Here is a 15789-nt window from a genome sequence, read left to right on the forward strand (position 1 = left end):
ATTTCTGCCCCAAAACCAAACATGGCCAGAGCATGTGCAAGCATGACACCACAGCAGCTCTGGGAGCAGTACTCTGCCCATTGCTCGCACGCCCTTCTCGTGCTGTGCCGTGGGAGAGGAAGCTCCAACCTAAACTGTTGCACTCTGATGAGGAAATAGAGGTGGATCTACCAAGCAGGGTGAAAAAGGGGACAAGGTCTGGCCAGCAGCACTGCCCTATATGACTGTAGGGAACATGATCACTGCCAGCCATAGTGCCTGTTCCCCATCCAGCCTGCAGCTGGATCTCATTGCCAGGGAAAGGCTTCTGCCTTCTGACTGTTCTGTTTATTCTGCTAAAGACCATAATCATCCTGCTAATTGTTTGAGTTTGTTTGGGTTGCTTCAGTGAACTCCTATTTTGGTGAGGCCATGTGCTGTGCTCCCTCTGCTGGCAGGCTGGTTTGGGCTGTGGGAAGGCTACAGGGGAAGGGAAGGACAAATCCTGCTGCCACACCACAGCCCTTCCCAGCCCTGGCTCCATCAAGTTTGATAGCAAGACCTGAGGCTGGCCTTCACCTGCCAGCTTTATTTCTCGTGGCCCGGTTATTCTGAGAGTTCCCAACGAGAAAAGAAAAGCTTAGACTAGAAAGCCTCAGCAACACAACAGGTGTTACTTGCTGGTGATGACTTTGAGCCAGTTTTCAGGGGAGCGCTGGCTTAACCCTCAGCATCAGCAGTTACACCTGTGACAAACTGTGAGCAAAAACACAGAAGCAGACATAGATTGTAGAAAAGGGCAGGAAGTGTTGCCTGAAACAAAGATATGCTTCAGAAGTACCTTCCCATGCCCAGCACCAGGAAATGAGCTTCAGAGCAGAATTTCAGCGGAGCTTTCTCCACCTTCTGTCTGTGGTTTTGTTTGGTTATTTCATGGGTTTGACAAACAACCATTAAACCACAATGCAGCACGGCCAGCTCACGGCCACCACAGCTGCTCAAAGCTACTTGCATGGAAGCATTAGGAAACCTCCCAGAGCATTATCAAATTATTTGGGGGAGAGAGCAGGACCTGGGGTCAAAATCCACCCAGGGACCCATTCAGCCTTACAGCTTACACCAGAAATACCCCACAGCACTCTGTTCTCCTGTGGGATTCTGTTTTCTTTGACAAGTTGAGCAAAGCCTGGTGCAAGAAAATCCCTTTCTGCTACAGGGAACGTTTCTCACACATGGAACAGCCACAGAGACCTTGGAGCCACCTTTCCTTTCTGGAAAACACCATGAATGGGATTAAGCCCAGGGTCTTGCAGCATTTACAGTGCTACTTTCATCATCAGAGCTGCAGAGAAATCTTTTGATGGACACAAATACCAGCCAGCAGTTATTAACCTAAAAGTAGGGGAGTTTTTCATCAGCCCTATTCAGTAGGAAAGTCAGGAAATGGTGAGAACGTCCTTCACATCAGCGAAATAAAAGGCAAGACATCCCCCATATAGACACTTTCTTGCTAAAACTATTAATAAACATCGCACTTCACGTCAGCCTCTGAAGGTCAAAGTAATCTTTGTCCCTGGTGGAAGCTCTTATGGAGTTTTTAAGAGCTGTGTTTTATGCCTAAATGTACTTCCTTAATGAGTGCAATTCTACATCTGTTCAGGTGAAACAGGCTGCTGTACATTTGCTTCCTTCCATGGTTTTATGACACCTCCTCGGCTGCTGATGGCCAGCCAAAAGAAATGAAAGGTGCTGGGAAATGAAAATGGAGTTCCTGAAAGCATTTGTCTTTAGAATAATAACAATAATAATAAAGGCATATGAAGCAGTCTGCCTCACAGCAGTTCACGGAGAAATCACTGTACATCCTTTCCTATTACCAAAAAAAAAAAAAAAAAAAAGTACATAACATAAAAAAATTGAACTCAACTGTACCACACGGAATAAAAACAAGATGGCTGCAACAGCCCACAGACACCAGGGCCTCCCAGAAAGGCTTCCCAGGCCTGGAGACAGGGAGCAAAGATGGGACACCTAAATACATCCCAAGCAGGTGGAAAGCTCGCTTAAAAAAAACAGCCTAAAAAGCGTTTTGGGGGAGGACTGGGGCTCTGCCGGGAGAGCTGGCATGGCGACAGGATCAGGGCAACCCCACCGCCGCCATTTTCCCCCTGCCCCTAGCAACCGCCCCTTAGCAACGCCGAGCCACGCCCCCTTGAGGCCACGCCCCCTTCGCTTCCGCCTCTCAGCCAATCACACCCCTCAGCCGCCATGTCGCCGTCACGTGGCCTCGCTGCCCCGTCGCGCCGTAACCATGGCGACGGCGGTACACACGCGGTGGCCGCATGGGGGGTATGGAGGCCGCCCAGCCCGCCGTGCTGCCGCCCCGAGGCCCTGCGGCCTGAAAAACCCTCGTGGGGCCCTGAGCTGCTGGGTTTTTTATCGTTGGTTTTCTTTCTTTTTGAGATTTGTTGAGCAAGAAGGGACTTTTTCCTACCCAGAGCAACGCCACAGATTTGGATCCCTTGGATCCCTGCAGCTCTCTCCTCATGCCCTGTTCCCTTGGCCTCGCTGTAGTTATGCAATGCTGGAAGAAGCTGAAGCAGGAGGTGTAGGAAGACACAATCCCTGCCCCCAAAAGCTACGGTTCTGCTACAGAAACAGCCGTGTGTCACAGGTGGCAAAGGACAGGCTGGGGAGGAGGACGAGAGAGAGCTCTCATTCTATCAATTTAATGAGTTCTTTCCATAGCAGATCTGGAAAAGGCTGAAGATGATAAGTGGCTTTTCTTAGAGATCCAATGACTGTGAATTGGCGTGGGGGAGCTTCCTTTGTTACGCAGCTGACCAGATTTTCTGCAGTTCAACCTCTGAAGAGCCGAGCTGTTCTCAGAACTGAGCTGTTCTCAGCTAAAGTGAACACGCAGATGGCAGCTGAGCTCTTCTGAAAAACCAAGGTTCATGCAGGGCTGAGTTCTGAGGCTGCAGGGCTTCCCCCAGCAATATCCCGGGCCTCACGGGGTGATACAACGCTGGGGAGGAACTTCAGCCTTCCTTCATTTGCAGAAGTGTTTGTAGTGTAGGGGTGCGGTGCACTGCAGGGAGCCTTGCTCTGGATCCCTTTGCCCAGCCCAGGAAAGGCATCTGTGGGAATAAACTGAGCCCTGGGGGCTGCTGGTAACTTTTGAAGTGATGTAAAACAAGGGTTTCACTTGGCACATTTCTACCTCCTGAAAACCAATGTTGTTTTACCTTGTACCTCATGAACACCAGCACTGACCTCCTCTTGAGAAACTGGATAAGCTCTAAACCTTGATGTACAACCATTCAAAGAGCTTTAACACACACGAAGGCCACTTCCATCAGCAAAGAGAAACCTTGAGGCTAAAAAGCCAATCTGCAGGTAGTCCTTATTTAGTGGGCAAGGATATATCTTTTTTTTCAGCAGGGTGAAAATTAAGTTGTTTTAAAAATTGCAAATTTAAAAAGTGACTGTTTATTCCTACCCATCTAATCCATCACATTTTCTTAGTGATGTGAAAGCACTTCTTCTCCAAGCTCTTAGGCTCCTTCTCGCCTCACTACAGCAGTCGGGAAACAAAGCCACGTTTCTCACAGAAGACACAAACACAGCACATCTCACGTGCCACCAAAAGCAGCTCTTCGCACCATGCAGCCCAGTGGAGTTTTTCCCCTCTTTGACTCAGATAACATCTGTCTGGTGACTGGGTGACACTTAGCAGGAAAACGCATCTCAGCTTTGTAGCAGGAGTTGACAGCACTGATGTTCTACTGCTTCTTAAGACACGTGAACAGACAGCTAGAGCTGTGCTGGCTCTGATTAAATAAATGCTGTGGAGTCAGCCTCCTGAATTTCTGTTTGCTAGGAACAAACCACACAGAGGTGAGAGCCGGTGTCCTGTTACAGTCGCCACTGTTACACTGTAATGAGCCATTTATGAGCGACCCTTATGAATGACCACTTGGATGTATTTATGGGCACTGACAGGAACTTCAGATTTTTTTGGTTTTGTTTGGCTACTGACCTGAACATTAACTGCTTAAAAGCTATCAATTACCTCAAAAATAATTACAGCTACATTTTCTATAGCACAGAAGAGCCGTGGATGTAGAACCCACGCAAGAATAGGTACCTTCACTGAAAATACGCCAGATGTATTTATACACACAAATAGGCACACAAAATCAGTAGATGCCTCTGCACACTTTGGTGTGCACAGTTATTTTTAAGAGTATTCAAAACCTTGGCAAGCCAGAACTGAAACTGCTCTCGTTTGCAGCCCCAACCGATGCACACCACGCGCTGTCACTGCAGTCACGCACACACGGCCTGCTCAGAAGCTGCCTCGTGCTTCTGCTGAGGCAAAGAGGTGTTGTGCTGGGACCTTGGAATCCGTATGCCACATCAATAGCAAAAGGCAAACAACACGCCAAGGACCCGAATAAACACGGATCATTTTGTTCGCTGCAACCGCTTACAAACGACAAAGGCAGCCCTGAGTTATGCAGAAGTCGAGTGCTGTGCCCTGTTTCTATAATCGGGCCTCCTGTTGAGCTGCCTGCTTCCTACGAGACCTGGGTGAGTCAAACAGGGCTCGGGGAGGTGCAGCCTTGGCAGGCAGCTCGTCTCATTTGAGAAGTTTCAGTTCCTGGACAGGTTTTGTAAGAACAACGCCCTGAAGCAAGAGATTACGAGACAGCTTGGCTGCATTTCATCCTGAGCAAGGGAGGCTTCAAGCAGAGCTCCCCAAGCTCTTTTACCATAACACACACTGCTCCTCCAGTAGCAGAGGAAAAAAGCAGAAGCTGTCGCGATGTATTAACTGGTAGAAAGAATACGCTTAGATATGCCTGACATCCCAGTTGCCGAGTCCAGTGCCATCCTTAGAACCACTTCCTCCTCGTCAGCAGCTTCCTGTGTGATTTCCTGTGTTGTTGTGTAAGGGCAGTACGAATGAAAGGATTCCTCGTTTACAGAAAGCCATTTTCTGTCCTTAGCAGCTTTTCTTTCAACTCTACTTACAAAATCCCCTTTAAAAACAGTGTCCTAACAGGTTGGTTTCCTTTGGTTTGTTTGGTTGTTTTTAAGATTTACATTATTTCTATCTACAGTCAAAATCTTCTTCCTGACTTCTCTTTTGAGATACAGCTTTGGTTAACATAGAAACATAAAAGCTCTCATTACAAAAGGTACTTTCTGAGAAAGAGTACAGCAGGGTTTCTATTGCATGCACACGAGCTAATTTTTCACTTAGGGATCTTAATAGCTACAAATGTCTTAGGCTTTATTTCCTAAAGAAATTAATTTCCTTTCCATCCCCATCCAAAATCCACTCTGACGAGCAAATGTATCCTGAGTAATTTGCATGCACTGTGCACCATTCCTACTATGGTGAGGATATCACTCCCTCCCACAGACACTAAAGCTGCTTACTCAGTGCTTAAGGCCAAACTCTAATAATGCTTTGATGGATCCTAAACTGAGGTAAGTTGGCATCTCCCGGCAGCTCCTGAAACTGAGCTTTGGCAGAAATATAACCTTCTTTGTACACAATTAGATTCTTTTAGTTTCACTTAAACTGCCACCCACCTTCTATTGTGTGCTATAAACCTTCCAAACAGTCTGAACTTTCCTCTTTTTTATTAATATGTAAATTAAATCAGTTTACTTTCCTGCTAGTCATCTTCATCTGGGTATTACAGATTAATGTAAGGAGAACCCAGCTGAGACAAAGGCAGGCTGCTTATCTTCCACGTATCCTCATGCTTTTTTCCACATCTTGTTGGCTTGTCTGCCTAGAGTCAAGCCAATTTACTCCACCTCTTTTGTTAAGAACACTGTCAATGAACTAAACCCAAGGAGCTGCGTAGCACAGGCAAAATGTGAGGCTTGTGAGGACCAAACACATTCGTTGCTCCTGACCAACAGCGCTTCCTGTGATAAGAATAGTTTCTGCTTACCACAAGCTGTCATGAACTTATGCACAAATTCCACTTTCTGAGAACTAAACCAGTATGCCTCAGGCTGACCTTCATGTGAATCTTGGCAGGTTTGGTTCACACGGCTTGGCGAAAAACAACCTAGACTCCTGGAGTTTGTCCACAGCTTTGCACTCGTTCACCCCTGGCTTTCCAGCTCTGGCAGGCAGCTCACCACATTTCACCCACAATAGTTCTAATAAACCCATCTTTAGCGTAATTTCCACCTGCAGCCTTTAACCACCTTGCATTAATGTTGCACTTGAGGTTGAAAACAGAAGGTGGACTTCAGGTTTTATTGTAGAATACTGGTATGACTCCAAGAAACTTGTTTCGGTAGCAACAAGTTGAATTCAGCAGTAGTTTCTGTTTTATGTAGGTTGTTTTCAGAGGTTGTTGACATCATCCCGCCTGTCTGGGCTTCTCTGCTGTGATGACATCCTCACCATGAGACCCCCGTGCCTTTGAGAGCTGTGGCTTTCCAAAATCGTGGTTCTGGATAGCATACCTGATCCACAGGTACACAGCAGCAGCAGCAAATGATGAACACGAGCTCTCCAAGTCCCAGTTTTAACAGTGGAGCTGATATCTGCAATCCTCAGTTATCTGATTACCCTTTGTGGCTTCAGTAAAACAAAGACAGTGCTACTTAGATCTTCCCAAGCCCCACAAGACTCAGATGGTTAGCATATGTGAAAGGTTAGGATCTGTACGATGCTTTCTGAACAGCAGATGCATTTGGATTTCCCAATGGCTTGTACCTTTTTCATTGCTTTCACCCAACAGTAATCAGCACATCACACGCAAGGCAGCATCTAGCATCTTTGCACTTCTTAGTTTATACTTGGCAAGGTCGTACAAGACTGTCATGGCTTTGACTCCTGCCCTCGTGCAGCTGGGATGGCCGCTGGCAACCTCAGTGCTTGAACCGAGCTGGAGCTGCAGTTCCAGGAACGTGGCCTGACCCAGTCCCCTGTGATGGAGCTGGGGCTGCTCCAGCTCCTCAGTGGAACTACACTGACTTTCACTGACCAGTGCCTGGCCACCTCCTTCCTGCCTTTGATTTTGGTTTGTTCACAGACCGCAGTGGAACCAAGGAGGGACATCAGCCTCAAGATACACTTGGCAAGCTGACATGGCCAGAGCTACTGAAAAAACACCAGCCATGACAGCCATTTCCCCATGGTCCCCAGATATTTACAATCTTCCAGTTCTACTGAGCAGGTAAAATGATTCCCTGTTGTGTTTGTGTTGCAGCTATTCTGCTTCCATCCAGAAATGCAGATGGCTTTTCTCAGAACTTGAAAATGTTGTTCTCTAATCAACTGAATTGAGCTTTGTATTTTGTGAAGTGGTGGGGACTAAGTACAGCCTGTCTGTAATGACACATCTGTCTTCTAAGAAGCTGCATAGAGCACAGCCAGAAGACCTTTGGGCTCATCTGAAAACGCTGCATTCAAATGAAAAGTGAACTAAAAATAGTAATTACTGGAAAACAAAGGGGACAACCTGAACCCATGGTTGGCAGACCTAGTACAATAGGAGCAATATGCAATTGTATGCATATTTCTAAACCATACTTGAGAGCAGCTTCCAGGAGCTTCCAAGTAGAGATGCGTGCATAGCTCTGACAGGAGAGAGGGCCCAAACACAGACCAGCCCATTTAACATATTGCAGCTTATCTAGCTGCAGAGCTTTCAGATGGACAAGACCTAAATCTTTTCCCCTATAGCAGAAGGCCTGAACAAACAGTGTAAATAACCACGATGAGGTAAGTCTGGGTCAGTTTAAGAAATAAAAAGCATTTTTTTCCTATGTGTACAAATTTCTCCTCTGCTTTTTGGGGGGAGGGGGAGCATTCTCTATTGGTGTTATATTAAGGGAGAGCATTCCAACAGTTCCCATAGACATTTGCATGTGGCTAACTTACCTTATGTTAGATATGAAATTTGGAATGGAAGTTTGGACCACGATTCTGTGGTCATTTGTAACAGGTTTGAGCACTACTGGATCATTTAGCATGACAAATTCAATCCAGATCAGGCCTGGGCACACAATTATGTTTCAGCCAGACTGCATAATGTGGCGTTTATGCTGGCTGCGGGAAGACAGACAATATCTAATCTGGCATAAAGCCTACCAACACAGAGCTAATGTCAGAACTTTCTTGAACGATTTTCAATTGGATCAGCACTTCAGGTTGTGTGGTCAAGCATTTTATATCCAGGAACCCTAGAGCCAGATCTCCTGCATTGTCAACCTGTGACCATTTTGGCAGCATTCAGACATTCTCCATAAAGCTTTCTCTTGTTATGCCTCCTTGCAAGCCCTTTGTCCTATTTGAGATTCTTGTTGTAGCCCATAATAGCACTATAAGTATGAAGTATTTGGTATCTCTCTAAACACAACAGCCTCTCACTGTTGCACTGTTGCTCCCCTGGTCCTGCAGAACTGTATGTGCATCCAATTGCTCATAAATTTTCAGACACAAATATCACAGTTGTTTGTACAACTAGACCAATGGATGCATGCTAGCTGTCATTTGCTTGCACAGTTACCCTATCATTGCCCACACAGCCACAGGAACTGTCAGCATTGATCTTCCAGTCCATCTTTCTAATGATCATTAGTGGCATCTGATTCCTGAAAGGACCCATGCTTCTGCATGTCTCTATATTCCAGGTCTTGGGCTGGAAAAGACTGTGCTTGCTTTCATTCTCAGAAGGTGTTGTTTCCTGAGAAAACCAAGAGTGCCAGGCTGTCAGTCACTGAGAAACCTTGAAGAATCTCCTCTCTGTGCTGTTCTACCTCCTGACACCTCCCATCCAGTCACTTTTACCAAAGTAATCCTTCTAATTTACAACTGCAGGCTGGAGTTTCTCTTTGGGAGACACTCATTCTGGAAAAGTTGCTTATTTTAGAACCCACAGCCTCTAGGAAGATATTTTTCCCTAATCCCAAACTAAATGATATCATACTTGGCTAGTGCTGTAACCATGGCACTGAAGTTATTTATGACTGAAATTAATGCTATAGTTAGCAACACTGGGGCAGGGTTCCTTCTATGCTACTGTCCAAGTGCCTCCCTCCCCCAGCCCAAGGCTACACTGCAAAGCAAGACACAGAGTCTCCAGAGGGTCTTTAATTTGCAGTAAACAATGTCAGCCTTTGCTGATTCCCAAAACTTGGCAATGCACAACTGGATATGCACAAAGATGCATCTTCTAAACAAAACAAAGCACTTGGCTGTGTTTCCATTGCTCTTACTTTGCTCCGAGATTTATTTGTTTTTATTTATTTTAGCTCTTAAAGTAAATTCCTTGAAGAGACCTGGAACTCCAGCGTGCAGAGCCAGGACTGGCAGCAGCAGGGAGAGCTCAGCTGTACACCACTCATCAGCTCTAAGCTGAGGGAATCACCACGAGGGAAAGAGGAGAGGTCTGCATTTGTGCCCGGGGACACTGTTAGTCACCTCTGAGAAACTGATAGCCTGCCCGTATACAAGCTATCTGGGAGCCAAACCAATGTTATTCCAGTCTGATCCCTCTGCAAAGATCCCAGAGAAAGTTGGGAAGAATCCAGCAAAGTGGGAAACAGAAGAAACAAAAACCACACAGCGCTGAGTTCCTCCTGGTCAAAGATCAGGCAGCTCCCTATTTCCACAGCACAGATGAGAGGGAACAGCTTGTCGTCACATCCTGAACTTCAGACAGCAGTGTAGTGACCCAGACACCTCTTTTGGTGCATTACTCCAGCAGCAGCAGCAGCTCCTGCATGCCTTCCTCTGATCATCCCGCAAGTCAGAGAATTGTAGAACAAAATTGCAAAACAGACACAGCAAACAGGAAAATAAAGGATGAAACAGGGAGGAGAAAAGAAAACAGAAGAGCACAGCAAGAAGAGAAGCAGTATGGGGAAGTGGTGGTACGCTGTGCTGGGAAGAGTACAAGGATATCAGGCCACCTACTGATTCATACAGTGGGCAGTTTAAGTGGATTTAGACGTCACATGCAATAAAGCAGGCAAGCCAGTCTCTACTGTCCACACCACAACTGTGGTTCCAATGGATGGAACATTGATTTCATGCCAGTTCTGCTACCTGGATGAACCTTTCAATGCCTTTCTTTGAATGCCAGTTGGCATAGCATCTAATTCTGCTCACCCCAGGAGTGAAGAACCAAATGCCTACTCCATGGTTTGGAGCTTTTTGGATAGACTGGCTTTGGGCCCAATCCAATTTACAACTACAGTCGATAGAGGAAGGTCTTAAGGGCTTCACTGAAGTAGTCAAATCATTCTGGGAAAACGTACTGGGGGACAATGCAGTATTTATTTTATGCCTCAGTCTTATTTTATTTTACAGCCTAAACCTCCAATTCCCAGAGCCACGATTCTCCCATTGCCTTCATGGAATTTATATTGGAGTCACTTAACAGGGCTTTGCTATGTCTAAATCATTGCCTTATTTTTTATTCTATTTTTTCTTTGCTTTTTTTTTTTTTTTTTAATTTATTTTTTCTTCTTTTGACCACAGGCAAAGGAAATAAATCATCTGATATCCTGCCAGCAAACTGCCATCAGCGCTTTGAGACTGGAGGCGTTTCTCCTGCCCCAAAAGAGCTTTAAAAAAAAAAATCTAGCTGATAACTTGGATAAGGTTCAGGTATGTTTGTGTGCATACCAGCAGTTAAACTGATTTCTCCCACTATCTTATCTTTCCATTTCAAGAGGAAGAAGTTTGGCAGGCGAGCTACTCTTGGAATGCACTCAGTAAACCGTGGACAGGAGAACCAAGGAGCATAAATAGAAATAACCATAGGTGTAGCAGCTGGGAACCTGACTTCTGGCTTCTATTCCTAGCTCTACCCATGACTCACTTGACAACTTTGGAAAGCCACTTCACCTCTCCCTGCTCCAGCATTTTCACATGTACAGCTCACCCATTTCACAGGTACCCCAGGCAGAGGAACCCCGCTGCTCCCAGCTGGGTAAGTGTCTCCAGAGGAAGAACCTCATCCCTCTTCCTCTGCTAGCCCCAGGCCATCCATCCCCACAGGTCAGGGCACCCAGAGGGGAACTGGCAACTTGAACCAAGTGCATCTTGTGAAGCTTCTTGGGATCCATCAAGGAAAGGAAAAACACTTTAACAAAATGTTGTTAATTATAGCTTGACAGCACATAACACATTCCTGCTCTGGACAGAGCTCTGCTATCAGCCAACTCAATTATACATTATCTTTGCCCAATTCCCTCCTTATTAATTGTGACCAAAGCACTGAATAAAGCCAAATTGCTGCTTGCTCTCCATTTCTCCTTATTCAACACCAGTTCCTTGACAGCGACAGTGAGACTGCAAGGCTGCTATGTGGGGCTGCCTGCACTCCCTGCCCCCAGCCTGCAGTAAATATGTCTCTCCACTTTTATTCCTGCCTGCCCAGAGCAGATCCCTTGCATGCTGATTCCAGATACAGCCGTGGCTGAAGCAGGATGGAGCTGTGCCGTCACCCCAGCAGACGCCCTGCCGCAGGCCATTGGAAAGCACAGCCCCTTTTTTCCAAGTGCTCTGCAGCATCCTGCTCCAGTTGAAGCATGCAAGAGCCCAGACTTCTTCAAACCCTCTGGGGTCATCCAGACCCCAAGGAACTGGGATTTAGCATTGGTAGCAAGCAGGAAAACTGCAGCAAAACCCGGTGCCCACATACACTCTTTGCTTTGGGGGCAACAGCAGCATGAAGGCATCCCAGATCAACCTGATTTCTATATAAAAACAGGAAACTGCCCCTCCCTCCACCAAAAGGGAGGAAGAGCTTCCTGGCCTGTATCTGTGTCACTGAGAAACGAGGCAGGAACAAACAGCTCACTCCTTCTTATCCTAGAGCACATCTGAAAGAGCAAACACTTCAATGAATTCCTTCTAGGGTTGCTCCTAAATCTGTCCCTAGCACAGTTCCTGGAAAATAGCGAGATCTCTGCTCCCACAGGGCTCAGACAGATGGCCTCAGACTTCTCCTAACACCCACTTCCCGCAGGAGCAGCAGATGGGAGCTGTGCTACGAGCCACAGGGCAGGGTTACCTCCTGATGTGCCCAGGGATGCAGGCATTTCACACTGGGCTGCTGCTCCAAATCCAGCTTGAGCTCATAGCAGCTGGCCCTCAGCACTGACAGTTGTTTGGTGCCCGGTAGGAGATGAGTGCTTGCACAGGAGCCCAGCAGACAAAGCTGGGATTGATTCAAGATCTAGAAAAAACAATCACCCTTTGCCTTCAGAAGCAGTACTTCCCACGCTGCACTGAGCGTTTTAAGGCGGGTTCTTACATGTCACTTTTACTTATGTACTGAAAACTAGGGTGCAGAGATGTCAGGTTGAATGTTAGGAAACATTTCTGCTCAGAAAGAGCAGTGATGCAGTGGCACAGCTGTCCAGGGAGGTGGTGGGGTCACCAGAGCCATGGAGATATGGCACTGAGGATGTGGGCAGTTGGGCACGGTGGAGTGATGAGTTGGGGATCTTGGAGGCCTTTCCCAACCTTAACAGTTCTGCATCATGTTGTACCTACCCCATTCCACATCTATTACACGACATTGTGGCAACATGAGCCAGGCCAGGATGTTTTACTCAAATAAATCCTGACTTATGTTTGATCTAGCATGCCATGCGTGTATATCAGGCCATAATCAAAGCTTTCAGTATCACCTGATCAGATAGAAAGAGGGATCGTACAGCATTCAGCCAAAAAACAATGTGTTGTTCTGCACATAAAAGCTGTCAGCTTAGCATACGTGAGAAACCTCAAGATCATGAGCACTGCTTCCTGACAATGATTCCTGGACCTTGCTATGTCAAAACAGAAATACCAGAATGATACTTAGAGTCACCAACCATCACTTGCTTTGCCTGCTGCCATGTAGCTAGCAGGTCATGCACACTTGTTTAGATGCATCTGCATAGAAATCCAAACTGCAAATAAAGAGCTGCAACAGAAGTTGTGGTTTTGTTATTACTGCTCATGACAGAGACTACATGAGAAAAACACTTTCCAGTTCAGATGGAGGAAATGGAAAGCACAAAGACTCCGCTTGCAGCTCAGCAGGGTGGATTTCTAATGAACTGCTTCTACCAAATAATTGAGAGATGAGGGAGCAGCATGGAGAGGTGCTTTCCGCACAAGAATGAAACTCAGAACACTGTTCTTGGGCTAGGCTACACAACCTAGGAATATTTTTTATCCTCCCCCCACTTGTGCTAAGTATTTTGCTTTCATTGTAAACACTTGACCTCTGCTTCTCAATCCTTCCCCTCAGTTACCTTCAGCTAATTCTTCCCCCTCCAAACAAAGAGCAGAGGCTTCCTGTCAGCTCTCCAACATACCTGTGCCAGCAGTTCTGTCCATCTACAGACTTCCAGAGAGCACACAGAACCACCTTCATATCCACAGACAAAAGACTTCCAGAGCAGCTCTCAGCTCCTCCTGGATGGTAAAACTGCTGAACTCTCAGAGCAGATGGGTGGGAGCAGCCTGGATGTGGCCCAGCTTTTCCCATCTTGTAGTCAAGGAAAGGCCATGGATGTGCAGATACCACCTGCCTTGATTTCAGCCAAAAGAGAAGTCCATCCAGCTCCATTTTGCCTTTGTTGTTACCTCTTCTGACTTCTTCCTGACACACTGCATTACGACTGCTCAGCCATTGCTCCAACAGTGATGAGGGCTCGAGAGAAAGTTCACACATCCCTCAGAAGCTGAGATGAAAAACCACAGAAGTAATATGGAATGTTGCCACTACTGCACCTGGCAGCACAATCCACAGCTAAATGAGCTGTAAACTGTAAAAAGACTTATGCACTGCTTCTGTCTCCTTCACAATTTCACTGTATGAACAGGACTGTGGTGTGGTTAAATCCCCTGCATGGAAAGCAGCTCCTAGGCAGTTTGCTACACACAGGTATTGCCTTTGGTCTTGGCTGTGTAAAGGAGCAGCAAGGGCAGAAGAAGCAGGAGGCAAGAAGGGATGTCACCAGCCAGGGTCCAGTTCCAGAGTGGGACAGGGCAGCTCCAGGAATCACCACCACATTTCACCTAAGAGCCCTCAAGGTCACCAGGCAAGCTTGCAACGATGAGGCAAACCAGTAAAAGGCAAGCAGTGAACCAGCCCTGGAGTCAGGATCAGGTCCAGCAGGTGCTGAGCAGTTCCAGAGAGGCCAGGTAGGGCTGAGATCACAAAGCCAGCTTCAGATTGGGGTCAAGCTCAGCAGGATCCCATAGGCAGACAGGGCTGGGAGCAAGCCAGCCTCAGCACTGCTGCAACAACAGCAGAGAGTTCTGTGCTGAGCTTAAATAGGGCTCCTGGGCTGACTGCAAAGGGTGTGGATGGAGGCCCCCAGGTGAGGCTGCTCAGGGCTTTAAGGAGTATTGGTGCCCCAAACCCTGACATCTTGTAATACCCACAGCAAAGACAGTAATTTGCAGTGATTCCTTCCAAGATGAGACTTGCACAGTACCAAAGGCTTTGGGGCTGCAGCCCCAGTGCTGCTTTCAATGCCAGCACTGGCCCTCCTGGCTATGACTTCTGCTAAGCTGCTTCCCCTCTCCCCCCGAAGCTTGGCACTAAAAAGCAAACAAACAGCTCTGAGAGATACAGGATTTGCAGCCTGGTTTTCAGCAGGCTGGTGTCTCATGGGGGACCGACCTGGGTGCCTGGGAGGGCACAAACTCCCAGGGAAGTTTTTCCCACGGTTTGGACATCAATCAGATGTCAGCACTGTGCGGATTCTCTGGTGTCTAATAGGGGCTGGCAGCGTGAGTCGGTGTTTCTCACAGCTGCAGCCCTGGCAGGGCCACTCTTTACCCAACTGATTGCAAATGTAGGATCTGAGCTCCATACCTCTCTGCTGGGTTTGGGCTAAAAGTGGCCAAAGGGTTAAAGAGTTTTTAAAGAGAGGAATTTGGAAGAATGGGAATGCACTGATATACAGTGTGATTGCATAAACTCTGTTACATTAGGAAATCAAAACAGTCAGCCCCTTTTTTTCCCCTAAACATGATAGAATTTATTATAGCTGCATTGTTCCCAGTGGTGCAAAAGCCCCCCTGTAGTTTTGCTCTGCGGAGAGCCACGCTGCAGGGCCTCATGCTGTTGCTTTGCCTTCAAGCCTGAGTGCATGAGAGACAGTGGGATCCTCTCATCCAATGTCTTTACAGAAAAGGGGTAGAAAACAGAGATGTGAGCTGCCTCAAAATGGCAGCAAGGATCATGGATGGGGCAGTTCGTGTTGTTGGGTTCACGCACTTTGGCTGCAGGGGCTCAGGTCCTGTTGATAACCCAGTGCTCCAGCCACAGGTTTGTGTCCCTCCACCCAAACTTCCCCCTGCTGCCTGCAAAACCCAGGCAGGAAAAGGCCTTTGGAATGCAAAACCTCCCTGAGCAGCCTCCATGCATCCTATCCCAATACCTGCCAGCCTCTTGGGGTGTGCATCAGCTGGGAACTGCAGGAGGGAATGACCCACTGCTGCTCCAGCAAGGCTGGGATTGCAGAATGCTTTGGAGATGTGGTTTGAGCAACCGCTGACAGGATTTCACCATCAAATGCTGCTTTGCAAACCCACCGGGAGCCACGCTGTATCTCAGTCCTGACACGGCCTGACTCCTCTCAGCTATTCATCAAAAGAGGCTTCCTGCTCCCTAGCAGCCTGTTTGGAGTTCCTTGAGCTCTTCTTGCAGAGCAAAACAAGGCGTGCAGTGCTTTGTGCTTTCCCCATGCAATCCAAGCTGAGGTTGCCCCACTCACCCAGCACCGCCCTACAGGACCTCCATC

This window comes from Phasianus colchicus, chromosome 17, assembly GCF_987193195.1.
Source record: "Phasianus colchicus chromosome 17, bPhaCol1.hap1.1, whole genome shotgun sequence".
Taxonomy (NCBI): Eukaryota; Metazoa; Chordata; class Aves; order Galliformes; family Phasianidae; genus Phasianus; species Phasianus colchicus.